The 9782-nt window shown below is 36.3% G+C and overlaps 1 long non-coding RNA gene across 1 annotated transcript in view; it reads left to right on the plus strand.

Annotated features, from left to right (window-relative positions):
• LOC113603395 (uncharacterized) overlaps positions 1-9472 on the plus strand; it is a 284281-nt gene extending 274809 nt beyond the window's left edge. Inside the window, exon 4 of the long non-coding RNA XR_003424969.2 lies at positions 8418-9472. This is a non-coding gene — a long non-coding RNA (uncharacterized LOC113603395). The remainder of the gene's footprint in view (positions 1-8417) is intronic.
• The last annotated feature ends 310 nt before the right edge of the window (positions 9473-9782 follow it).

Here is a 9782-nt window from a genome sequence, read left to right on the forward strand (position 1 = left end):
AGGCAACATTCACTAATCTATAAATCATAGCTTCATCGAGCTATTTATAGTCGTCCCAGATGAGTGCAAGTTTGGATTTTTATTGTAATGAATGTGGGACAAAATGACCAAATCAATAAGAAATTTCTGATATTGCACGATACAAGAGACACACGTAGACATTGTCTGACTTTTAGTGACACTTTCTTTGTGAAACAATTTATAAACTCTAAAGAGTTTATAAATAGCTGAATATATGACATTGGTTTGGAAGGGATTAATTTATTAAGGAGTTTGAAAAGAACTTTATCTGTATGACTTAGAAAGACTTCCAAGACTATAGATGCTGGAGAGGATGTGGAGAAATGGGAACCCTCTTACACTGTTGGTGGGAATGCAAACTGGTGCAGCCGCTCTGGAAAACAGTGTGGAGTTTCCTCAAAAAATTAAAAATAGACCTACGCTATGACCCAGCAATAGGACTGCTAGGAATTTACCCAGGGGATACAGGAGTGCTGATGCATAGGGGCACTTGTACCCCAATGTTTATAGCAGCGCTCTCAACAATAGCCAAATTATGGAAAGAGCCTAACTGTCCATCAACTGATGAACGGATAAAGAAATTGTGGTTTATATACACTATGGAATATGACGTGGCAATGAGAAAGAATGAAATATGGCCCTTTGTAGCAACGTGGATGGAACTGGAGAGTGTTATGTTAAGTGAAATAAGTCATACAGAGAAAGACAGATACCATATGTTTTCACTCTTATGTGGATCCTGAGATACTTAACAGAAGTCCATGGGGGAGGGGAAGAAAAAAAAAAAGAGATTAGAGAGGGAGACAGCCAAAGCATAAGAGACTCTTAAAAACTGAGAACAAAGTGAGGGTTGATGGGGGGTGGCAGGGAAGGGAGGGTGGGTGATGGGTATTGAGGAGGGCACCTTTTGGGATGAGCATTGGGGGTTGTATGGAAACCAATTTGACAATAAATTTCAATTAAAAAAAAAAGAAAGACTTCCAAGGGCAAGGCAAGGATGACCAGTTGTTGATCTTGGATATATTTCATAGAGAGAAAAGTTCAATTTCTAATAGTGAGATCTATTGAAGAAAACAAAGATTTACCCCTAAAGATATTTCAGGGTATATCATGAAGTCTATAGAAGAATATGGTATAGGATAGAAAGCTTTTGTTGTAAGTTTTTCTATTTGAAAGAGTTTCAAAGTTCAGTTCTAGAAGATTGCTTGGAGGCAGAGAGATCAGCAAAATCAGAGTGCTTTATTCTAATTTATGCTAATTTCTTCCACCTGACCTCAACTTTATGCTAATTTTCTTCCATATAACCTCAAAGACATTTTTCCTATTTCCTGGGAAAGTTTGAAATATTAAACAATTTTTTTTCCCTTCCCCTTCTGATAATTCCATCCTTCTGAACTTTCTTCTTATTCAAACAGCTAGGGCGTCCTAGGCCATTGCCTCTGGAGAAGGATGTAGCAAGCCAGAAAGAAAAAAAAAATAGCCTGCCAATCTCTTCTTGGCATTGGTTTACAGCCTAAAGCACTTAAGAGAATTGAGAGGGCTCCAAGCCCACAAAAAAATGTTTGGAGAAACATAATGAGACAGAGGAAAAGTGCTCTACCTCCCCTGCTGACTCTGCACATTCCATAGTCCCATCCTTCCTATTACCGTGACCATCTTTTGTAGAATAGAAACTAAGCTGAACTCTTTGAAGCAGCAGATGCCCAGATGCTTGTTGAGTCAAACCCAATGGGGTCTTTCCAAAGCCTCAGAGAGTACCCCAAAGTGAACTAGAAGCTGAATGGTTTCTCTAACACCAAGCATTGCACTAAAGCAGCAAAGACTGTACCTACAGGGTTCCTGTAAATGGAAGAGAGGCATATCTCTCTGTAGCTACTTGTGTGGACCTACAACCAAAGACAAAAAGGATGATGGATTTATCAATCAATGCCTACATGGAAAAATGGCAGCAAGGGACAGAATCCATCACCTTGACTCATGCAGCCTATATAAACCCTATCTGGAACTTGAAAGCTTCCCCAGGGAGAAAAAAGAAGAAACATCAAATTGACTCAGGATTTCAAGATATTATCCAGTTCTTGAAAGATAAATTATGTTAATGTAGAAAAACAGAGAGTTTCTTTTGTATGCCTGGACTGTGGACTGGGATACCACCTAAACAGAAAAATAGAAGAAGTTTTGTTTATTTTTTATTAGAATGAATTTAAAATGCAGTCATTTCGTTGAACACAAATGTATCTACCTGCCATTTATAGAGCTGAGGATTCTGCTTGGATAATATTATGTATTTATTCCTTTACTCTTTATATTTTACTGGGGGATATGTGATTTTATATTTATTTATATGAATGGGAGAAAACTCAAAGGAAATTTTTTTAACATTTTTTTAATAATTGTATTAGAAAAACTCCCAAAACTTTTGTGTAGGTTTTATTTTTATTTATTATTTATTTATTTATTTATTTATTTATTTATTTATTTATTTGAGGTATAGCTGGCAGGAAAGTATTCTTTATAACTAATTACTCATTGACTAACATTTGTCTAGCGCTATTATTGGCCTCTTGTTTTATACTTTATTTGAATAATTCCATTATACCTGGATCTAATAATTTCTTTTTGAATGTGAGCAAGGTAAAATAATAAATACTGCCACATTTTCTAGTAGGAAAGTATAGACTTGAAGATATCAATGTATTAAACTATTTATGTATTTTAGAACTAGGTTTGAATGAAACCAATGAACAAGGTACAACATGTTCCTCACTTCCCACTAATTTCGACTATTTTAATCTAGGATAAATACTAGATTTGAAAGGAATACTTCTTTTGTCCACATGATATCTTTTGATCCCATGTCAGAAGTCTTTCCAGGACTCACTCTTAATTCTGTCTTTCGTTCTTTGAAAATTTAGAGAACTTTTACTAATCTCTCTCTTCTTTCTCTCCCTTCAGCCTTTTCTCTTCTTCTTTTAGGTTTTTTCTGTCTAGATTTCAATTTTCCTACCACAAAAACAAACAAACCAGAAACTCTTTGATTTCCTTTTACAACTTGCTGGGGAAGAACCACTTTTTATTTGAAAATTGTCTACTCTTATCCTCCTACCTTTCTCTTACGTCCTAATTAAGCAAGAAGAGTGATAAAATAAATTCCACGATGTCACTGACTGCATAAAGCACTGAGATCTGGGAAAGCAGACCAATTTTCCATCTTTCCATAGAAGTAATCTGCTCTAATTTTCCTTCTATTCTTAACTTTATCAGAAGCTTTTATAGATATTAGTTCAGTTGATGAATGAGGTTATATGTATGAATGAATGATTGAGTGTCTATGGAGAACCAGTTTCTTCACTGAAATCTGAGTTGAGCTACAATTCTTTATTTACTTTTATGAGTTCCTTATAACACAGTCTCCTTTAACAAGTGAAAAAAAGCTTTCTGTTTCCATCCAGGTTTATTCTGCTTTTAAAAAATACACTTAAACATTTTTTTTCATGTTTCTAATATTTATGGAAGGCTCAGTATCTACAAGCTACCAAGTTATGTCATGTCTGAGATATAAGGATAAAGAAGATCCCTCCCCTCAAGGAGTCTGCATTCTTGTAGAAGAGATAAGACTTATACACATGTAATGGTACTAAAAGTAGCAAATGATAAATTCCACAAGAGAGGTGCAGATAAATTTCTATGGGTGTGACAGGCTATGGAAATTACAGAACATAACAAGGTTTTAAAAATAGATATAAAGTGTTCCCTTCAGAACATAAATGCTTTAAAACAGTGTGTGTATTTGATCAGTATGCCTCTTGAATATATCTGACTACATTGTTATTAATTTTTTTGCTCTAGTTTTCAAAGATAGTCTCCTACTTCCTTTGATACAAAGTTTTTTTTTTTTTTTCATTTGGGAAGGGCTCTGCCATATTTGCCCATGGCAATGATGCCTGGAAATATCATTGTACTCTGCCTGGGGATGGGGATGGGGGGTACCATTTTGATGTGCTGGAGGAGTCTGATCTCCACCAGAACATGGAATGCAGTAATAAAAAGGGGTGTTTTATGTGTAAGGTATTCATTAAGCTTGATGAGGACAGGTGGGGAAATAACTTTTTATTGTATTGAACCACAAATCTCTTTTCCAAGGGCAACCACCTCATGAGAGAACTTTTATAATCCAGGTGTAAGGTTTTCTTTTCTGATGTTCACCAAAATTTTAGTTTCTATTTGCTTGTTGAACTTGAGGAATTTGAACAACTTTTGGCATTTAGAAACTCATGGCACAGAAAGGTATTTGAAACATACAGAAGGAAGGGCTTTTCTAACAGGAGACAAATGGGATGATTTGTTGTAATACACCATGTGTTCTTGGTTGGCCTAATAAGTCCGAGTATGTTGACTCCCTTTGGTTTATACCAAAAAGGAATTTATTTTGAAGCAAAAGAAACAAAAGGAGGGCATTGGGACTAAAACTCAAATTTGGTTTCTATGATTTGTGCTTGTAATAGTTAAGATGATTTCTCTTGCCCATAAGCAAAACTTTGCTCACATCAGCTAAATTAAGAACAGGAATTTATTTACTTATGTAATTGAGGAGGCCAGAGTTTACATTGCTCAGATATTTATCTAGGGGTTCAGAAATTACCATCATTCTTAAGATTTTCACCAACTCTCATCATAACTGCCTTGTGTTGGTTTCTTTTGTACACACTCAATATGGTGGCCTCAAGTCTGAGAGTGAAGAGGTTAACTCTTAAACTAGTCCTGAGCTTCACTCTGATTGTACTTATGTGGGTCATACGTCCAGTCTTCCTGAACCAGTCATAGTGGCAAGGGAATTCCTTTTGCTGATTGGCTGAGACTGGCTAATGTGCTCCCTGTCAGGAAATAGGAGTGATGCCTTACCTGAAGCGCACAGACTAAGAATGGGGAAAGGTTAGTGAGTGGTCAGAAAAATAAATGTTTCCTATAGTGTTCTGAAAACCTTGCTACTTTTTATTCTGGATCAGATGCTTGCTAATAGCAAGGAGGTCTAAGGATCTATATACACAAGAGTTATTAAGAACCACGAAAGCAGGCAGCTCTAAAATAGAGTATATGGGTATGTTTGTGCGTATGTATATTATACAGAGAGGGAATACAGAAATATGCATACATATTTGATAGGAAAATTCTGAAAAAAATGTGAATATATATAAAAGTGATATATATATCTATATCTAAAAGTGATATATATCTATAAAAGATAGATATCTTTTATATATATGGCCCCTAAATTATTCAAATAATAGTTTAGTAATACTAAATATAACTGACTACTAAATAGTTTAGTAATACTGAATGCTAAATTGTGACACCAAACTATATATAGATCTTCCTTGACTTAATGATGGGATTATATCCCAATAAACTCATAAGTTGAAAATATCTTAAGTCAAAAATGCATTTAATACACCTAACTTACCACACATCATAGCTTAGCCTAGCCTGTTTTATACATGCTTAGAGCGTTTGTAGTAGCCTACAGTCAAGCAAAATCATCTAACACAAGTGACTATCTTGTGTAATGTATTAAATACTGTATTGAAACTGAAAAACAGAATCGTTGTCTGGGTACCAAATGGTTGTAAGTGCAATGCTTGTTTACCCTCCTGATTGTGTGGCTGACGGGGAGCTGCCACGCACTGCCAGTGCCCAGCATCACAAGAGGGGATCCTACCACTTAATTGCTAGCCTTAATTGCTAGCCTACCACTTAATTTTGAAAAGATCAAAATGAAAACTGGAAGTATGCTTTCTGCTGACTGCATATTGCTTCTTCAACATCATGAAGGTGAAAAATCTTAAGTCTAACCATTGTAAGTCAGGGACCATCTGTGTATGTATATGTATATGTGTATGTATATGTGTATGTATGTGTATGTATATATGCATACACATATGAAAACATCATTCATATGTGATTTTAATTTCTTTCATTTTATCTGAATTTTCTGAAATTTCTATAATCATCTGTTGTAACTAAAATAAGAACTAGGGCAGTGGAATTAAACCAAATAATAGTCTACTGAACTATTATTTGAAGTAAATCATTTTTTTCAGTGGACTTGCATGTATAAAACCAATCTAAATCTTATAATGAGTCTTACTCACACCTGGGAGACACTGAATTACAGCTATATGCCATGCTAAATTGTAGTCATCCCTTCCTAAGTCTTTTAGTCACTCTCTTAGGAGGCAGGAAAATGATCTCCCTTTTTTCCTCTATGAATTCTTTCCAATGAGTGGGCTTGCTTTTGGGGCTTTACTGTGTATCTATGTTTTCTCTGTCCCTTAATAATTAGCAATAGCCAAAACCAAAAATGATGTACTAGCAATGAGAATAGTAGTAGCACAGCCGCTACAATTTATCGAGCAGTCTCTATATTCTAGGTACGGAACTAAGTGCTCTGTAGGCTTTATCTAATTTGATCCATTCAACAACTTTAGCATTCATTTAATCCTTAATCAAGAGATACTTATTGAACAATACCACCTTCCAACAAATGATCTGCAAGGTGGATATTTCCTTACAAAGCTGAATTGGTCAAAAAGGGAAGTCACTAAGTAATGGAGGGTGGTCCATTCCCAGAACAAGATGGGTTCAGGTGCTAAGAACGGTAGTGACCTACACCCAACTGCTTGTAGCCCCTTAGAGGTAGGTAGCTGGAATTCTGATGGAGGAGAGGGGTTATTCATGTTTAGGGATTGAAACATTAGTTCCATGCTGGACTTTTTCCATAGGAGCCTAGGAGAGATTGGCATTTGCTTTTAAGAGTAAGGTCATGTTGTCTTTTAGTTAAAGCTTTGATCTAAGTTCTGTGCCTTCTTTTTCTTGTAACTTTGTTTTCTCTCTGTGAATCTTGCAGGTTATGATTCTTGCTTAATATTTAAGAGTGAGGGTACTGGTATTTAAGAGACGTGAGTTCAAAATACAGATCTGCCAGTCACTATCTGAGTGACCTTGGTGAAATATCATAACTCTTCTAAGGCTCATTTTCCTAGATTGTAAAATTGGCTTAGTGTAATTGTTAATAACATTTGGAAAATAGCCAGCAGAGTGCTATGCAGAAGCAATATAGTTCAGTGGTAAACCGCACAGATTGGAGTCAGATTGCTTGGTTCAAACCTTGGATCTACCTCATAGTAACCATGTGAACTTGGACAATCTTCTTAAATTTTCATTGCCTCAGTTTCTTCATCTGTGAAATGAGGATAATAAAATGAAGAGTTTCTTTCTCAAAGTATTGTTGTGTGAGTTACATGAGTTTGTGATGTGCTTAGAACAGGCATGGACTTACTACATTCAGGTTTATTCTTAATATGTTAGCGCTTTCTTGTAGGGTAGTTGAGAGGACTCAAAAGAGTGACTGTTGATCAAATGGCACTTAGCATAATGCTTCCACACACTAAGTGCTGCGTTTTATATTGAGACTAAGGAAACATAATATTAAACAGGTTGATACAAACATTTGAGGCTAACAAGCACACTCCAGGATTCACCCTCATTTCTGTTTTCAAATTAGGGATTTTATAGTTCTTTTAAGACAGTATTGTTTCCATGATGAGATCCTGCATAAACACTTTCTTTTGTAACCTCTTGAAGTCTGGCAGTTTGTTCCAGGGCATCCCGATCTTCCTATCCAGTATTTGTTTCTGCCACCCTTCCATTCCTTCTCAATATCCATCCCTGGTTCTTCCTCTCCATCTTCCTCTACTTTGTGGGATAAAATTGCATGATTTAGGAAATGAGAGTCATCAAAATCCCTACCTCTACTGCACTTTGGCTATATGTGAGCAATATAAGTTCAGGACAAAACGTTCACCTTTGAAAAAGCTTTCCTCTCTTATGAAGGCAGTTTGCATGGTGGTTATGCTTAAGCACTTCAATACCAGACTGCCTTTGTTCAAGTTTCCCTTTACCATTTCATAGCTAGGTGATATTCTACTAGTTCCTAAGCTTCCTGCCTCAGTTTCTCATTTATAAAATGGAGGCAGTAATTAAAATATCTTCCCTGTGGAGTTGTTCTGAGAATTATGAGTTAATACACCTGAAGAACTTACAACAGAACTTGGCACTCAATAAATACCACATGTGTTATGTCTCATTACATGTGAAAAGAAACTGGTTCTACCTCTTGGTATCTAGGGGCTCCTCAGGGAACCTTGGCTACTTGAAGGAGATTTCCCTGATGAAAATCAATCATTGTACAAAAGAGTGAGCTGGGATTGGGGTGGTATTTGCATATATACCAGTCATCATCATAACAACAATAACAAGATGATGATGATGATGATGATGATGATGATGATGATGGGATTCTCAGTGAACAATCTCCCTTCGACTTCTTTTGACTATAGGTCTCAGGTGAGAAAATGGAATACCAGCTGTCACAGGACCAACTTGGAGTCAGAGAATTGAATACACAAAAAAGTGAGTAATGAATTGAAAGCCTTGCATGCCCATCTGCCATTACATCTAAGGGGTATGCACTGCTCCCACTCCTTTGGTGCTCCTCTGGTCTTACCTTCTTCTGTTGAAATTCCTCTTCCTTCTCTGCCTCTTGGCAGATGGTGAAAATCAATACGAAATAATAGGTGGGAAATGGCTGTGTTCCTTGGAGGAATTTCTGAGATAAGCAGGAGGCCATGTAGTTATTATATGACTAATGAATGCTGTTTTCCCTCACTGCACTCAAATGTGGGCAGTATTATTGAACCTGGCCTTGGTCAACTGTGGTATTGATTTTCTTTTGTGATTTCAGATTCTCTTTTCAAGTAACCTTAACAAAAGACTTGAAAGAGGAAAACCAATTCAAATTAGACAAAGTGTGTACTGAACTTCAGGCCTAAATTTTAATTGGTAATTTTTGATAAAATCTTAGGTTGACTTCTCTCATATATTTATGTATTTATATATGTTTATTTTTAATGCTTTTTGATTACTCTTTTTACTATAAAGTGCCCTTTATCAATATCTATATGTAGCAAATCATCTTTCTTTTTTAACAACTTTTATCCAGATATAATTTATATACCATAAAATTCATCTATTTAAAGTGTATACTTTGATGTTTTGAGTATTTATAAAAGGTCATACAGCCATCACCATAATATAATTTTAGAATATTTGATACCTTAAAAAGTAACCTTGTGCTCCTTAGCAGTTATTCCTTATCCCCCCACCATACCCTCGGCAAACACTCATCGACTTTCTGGCTCTACAGATTTGCTTATTCTGGAAATTTCCTATAAACGGAGTGACATTTATGTAGTCTTTTGTGTCTGGATTCTTTTACATAGCCTATCATAAGTCAGCTTTATTAGGATCTCAGCTTTTAAATTGATCATGGCAAAACCCTGAAATCATGACTGATTTTCCATTCCATTTGGGTCATCAGCACTTTGAATTGCTATTTGAAAATTTTTTTTCAACGTTTTTTATTTATTTTTGGGACAGAGAGAGACAGAGCATGAACGGGGGAGGGGCAGAGAGAGAGGGAGACACAGAATCGGAAACAGGCTCCAGGCTCTGAGCCATCAGCCCAGAGCCCGACGCGGGGCTCGAACTCACAGACCGCGAGATCGTGACCTGGTTGAAGTCGGACGCTTAACTGACTGCGCCACCCAGGCGCCCCTGAACTGCTATTTGAAGTGACTTTTCTGATGCCTCATCCCGGTGAATGTTGGAAGAGACTACTATATATGAATATTATTTCCCCTAGA

This window comes from Acinonyx jubatus, chromosome D1 (assembly GCF_027475565.1).
Source record: "Acinonyx jubatus isolate Ajub_Pintada_27869175 chromosome D1, VMU_Ajub_asm_v1.0, whole genome shotgun sequence".
NCBI classification, from domain to species: Eukaryota; Metazoa; Chordata; class Mammalia; order Carnivora; family Felidae; genus Acinonyx; species Acinonyx jubatus.